Source organism: Sinocyclocheilus grahami, unplaced genomic scaffold, assembly GCF_001515645.1.
Source record: "Sinocyclocheilus grahami isolate Dianchi unplaced genomic scaffold, SAMN03320097.WGS_v1.1 scaffold1229.1, whole genome shotgun sequence".
In the NCBI taxonomy this organism is placed as follows: domain Eukaryota; kingdom Metazoa; phylum Chordata; class Actinopteri; order Cypriniformes; family Cyprinidae; genus Sinocyclocheilus; species Sinocyclocheilus grahami.
In genome coordinates, this window is record NW_015506408.1 from 148,425 (window position 1) to 152,705 (window position 4,281).

Genomic DNA, 4,281 nt, shown 5'->3' on the forward strand with positions numbered 1-4,281 from the left:
GTTTAGCACTCCCCAAGTGTTAGCTGCTTTACCGAGCCATTCCGTGTTTCTGTTTAGTCTCTAGTTTTGTTTAGCGTTTATCTCTCCTCTAGCTACATTACTGAGCCATTCCTTTTCCCATTTTTAGTTTTAGTCTGGTCTAGTCTTTCTGTGTTGCCTTGTTGTCTGTTTCCTGATCTTCTGCCTGTGTTTACTGGATTACCCCTCTTGTCAAGCCCTCTGGATACTGTTCGCTGATCTTAGACCCACGCTAGCCCAAGGAATATTCTGTGTCTTGCCTGTGCCATACCCGTTTGCTCTTGATCGACCCTGCCTGTGTTTGACCACTTCTCTTGTGAAATAAAGCTTGCACATGGATCCGCATACCTCTCGTTTCGTCAGCCCCGTTACAGTAAGTTGTTTCTTAAGATAATATAATTTAACTTACCGGGCCTATCACTTGACACAAACATCCATCCCTTCTTAAAAGTCTGTGTTAAAAGAGAGCTTTCTGTTGCACCATTTAATTAAGCCGACTGCTGTAGCCTATATCCAGCTTAGGCTGTTTTCCCTAAATTAGTATATATAGCCTACTGTTTGAATGACAGCTTGGTAAATCTGTTGGTGATCAAATATTCAATATCGCTACTCATCATAAGTACTTGGTACATTATCAGCGCAGCGGGAGACGTTCAAACTAATATCACGTAATTTACGTCTATGATGATTGGTTGATATCAGAAGGAGGCTAGCCTCCTTTACGAGGTTTCTTTTCTCAACACTCCTCAGCGCTGAAAGTGAACACTCGATGCTGATTGGCTAATTTTTTTTCACCAACGGAGGCACTAGAGCTCAGCTCTCCCCTGGCCTCCCCCTCCCCTTCTCTGTCATTAGCGGTTGTAATGACATCAGCAGATTCGGCACATTCGCTATAGAAAAGCGGCACTTTCACATTATGGTATTACAGCTGTGAAATTACAAACAAAAAATACACATTCTGAGACATGAATTGTGAATATTATTAACATTAAATCGTCCTCCCATTTTCACCTCAAAATTATGGGGAAGCTGTGCCTCCCCTGACGAGCCACCACTGAGTGAGTCGAGCCGACTGACGAGAAGAGTGAGGCGAGGTGAGACAGACAAGACGATCGCGGATGATTTAGTTTTGAAACGAAATCATCCGCGTGTTTGGCAGTATTTTGGATTTTGAAAAGCCTGTTGACTTTTGCCATTTATCTAAGGTGATTTTGGAAGGTGTTTTTTTTTTCCCCCTTTTGTTTCTTATTTAAAGGGGTCCTATTATGCTTTTTCACTTTTTTAATTTTAGTCGGTGTGTAGTGTGTATGTTTGGGCAAAGATATAGAAAGTTACAAATCTCAAAGTCCACACCAAAGGGAGTTATTTTGTTTTTTTTAAAAATCCCTTTTCAAGAACTACAACGAACGGCTCGTTTGGACTACAGCGTTGGTTTCCGGGCTTTGTGATATCACAAAGCGGCTCATTAGAAGATCATTAAAAATAATTCCCGCCTACAGAAATTCGAATGGTTGGGGGGTGGGGAGGGGCGAGGTTGTGGTTAGAACGCTTGGTTGAGTGAGCGCATCAGACAAGACGACGAAGAAGAAGTGCTGCTGCAGGGTTAGTGCATCAGAGAAAACGAAGAAGAAGAGCTGCTGCAGAGTTAGTGCATCAGAGAAAACGAAGAAGAAGAGCTGCTGCAGAGTTAGTGCATCAGAGAAAACGAAGAAGAAGAGCTGCTGCAGAGTTAGTGCATCAGAGAAAACGAAGAAGAAGAGCTGCTGTGCTGTAGCGTAAAATTTTCGGCATGTCTAGAACAATTCTTACAAGTACAACACGACGTAGCTGGGCACCGTGGACAGGCGCCGCCGGTGTGCCTACACTCATAGAAAATAAAGTATTTGAATTTTAAAGATGTGGTGCGACGCGACGCTGAGCTTTATTCCCGTTTTTTTTCACCTCCGTGCCCAGACGGCTTTGTTTGGGCTTCTGAAAGCAGATGATGTCAGGAAACAGTGGTTGCAATTTATTTTTTAACTCTGTTCCTGAGCATTATAACCCCAATTTGCTATTGTGTGCTGCGCATTTTACTGAGGACAGCTTCCACAAGACGAGGGAGTATAGTGCCGGATTCGCCAAAAGCTTTTGTTCAAAGACGGAGCAAGGGGCGTGGCAGTACTGCAACACTGTCTAAGCTGTTCGCCAATCACAACGCACTGGGAAAGCTAACCAATCACAACACATTTTATTTTTCGGAAGGCGGACCTTCATCAAAGCCGGAACTAATCGAGCCGTTTGTGCCAGCCTGGGGAGAAAGGTATTTTAATAATGTAAATTATGTGAAAAATAATGTGTTTTTCGAACCACCAAGCATGAGAGCATGTTCTAGTACACCCCCAAAACAAAATCAAGACTTTGTAAAAGAGCATAATAGGACCCCTTTAATTGGTTCCACAGTGTTTGCTGATTTTTAGTGAAAGTGAAAGTAAAATGCGCACGGTGCTTTTAAGCTATTTAAAAGTGAAGGAAAGCTAGGAAAATAGGGAAAATTCAAATGAACTAAAAACGAACAATTGCTTTTCGCCGAATTACCGCTATTTGAAAGTTAAAGTAAAATGTGCACGCCGCTTTTACAAGCTATTTAAAAGCAAAGGAAAGTGAGGAAAAGAAGGAACGCCCCACCCCCGCGGTGATACCGGTATTATCGGTGTTATTGTCACACGTCGATTAACCGGTGGGAAAATTTCCTCACCGTCACAACCCTAGTGGTCAGGACAGTGTGGTCAGTGGAGCAAAGCTGCATTTTGCCCTCCAGGTGGGTGTGTGACGTCACGTGAAAACTATCAATTGATGGACTGGGTCCGGTTTGGATTGCTTGTGGATTATTGTGATGTTTTTATCAGCTGTTTGGACTCTCATTCTGACGGCACCCATTCACTGCAGATCATCCATTGGTGAGCAGCTGATGTAATGCTAAATTTCTACAAATCTGATGAAGAAACAAACTCCTCTACATCTCAAGAATACGTTTTTAGCAAATTCTAATTTTGGGTGAACTATTTCTTTAATACAATGTCATTATTAATATTAAAACATGACTTAAATGAACGCTGCAATTCCGTACAAAACACTGCCTAAATTTTACAACATTCAGATACTGACTGCAATGTTGAAATGGAAAATCAAGTGCATTGCATTGCATTCATTGCATTCAGTGTGGGTAGGTATGCGAGTTTTTGGGTATGCATCTTTTCTGGATTGCGACAGATTTTGTAGGCTATGTTAAAAAAAATCTAACCACATAAAAAAAAGTTTTTTTGGACATTGCCTTCATTCCTATGGCGGGTCAAATCCTCGTGGACCCGCGAGAGACACTTTCGTTACTTTTTTAATTACACCGGTATAAAGTCCTCGAATCCACTAAATTTTTTATTTTATTTATTTATTATTTATTTGTGTGTGTGTGTGTATTCCAGGTTCAAGTTTGACAAACGTCACAAAGTCTCGTACTATTCCAATGAAAGCTCAGTTTTTAATAATGAGTTTCAGGTCAAAACTCTCCAAGGGACGGATGAGAGACCCAAGGTGTTTCTGTTGTAACTGAGACTAAATTTATTTTTTACTTGTTCTTCATTGTTGTTTCTAAAACACAAATACTTCCATTTATGATGTATTTAGAAAATGCAGATGCAAGATTATAGTTTTGCAGCTGACCATTTCAATTTTGGAAGTCAGTAAGGAGAGAGATCCATCTCATTAGTTTTCACTTCTACTTATCTATTTTAATTTAATTAATTAATTTATCATTGATTAAACGTTACTTCATTAATTCATTGATATTTTTACTTTTTATATTTGAACAACTTTTGTCTGCTGATTGTATTTGCCGCTGGGAAAAATAATTTCAATATAAGGCCATTATGAGTTATGTTGTCTTTTACGAGGCTGAATTTAGCTTCTTATTCACAGCTTCTTATTGACACTAGCTGTTCCACCTTAAAAACGCGACGCTTCCGCATTTCTTAGCTTCTTATTCACGCTCGATTTAGGGACCGTCTCTATTTGCGTCTCTTTTTCAGAAACGAACAATGAACTATTTTAAAATGTAAATAACACTGAGATAAGAGCGAAAACGGGCTGTCAACAAATCTAATTACATTATACGTTAATTATTAAACGTGCATGTAATCCTTTGGGTGCAGTAGTGATTTATTTATTTTTTTAATCTAGCCTCTTATGAAGACTTCATATATGATCCAGCACCTGTGAATTGATGACTCC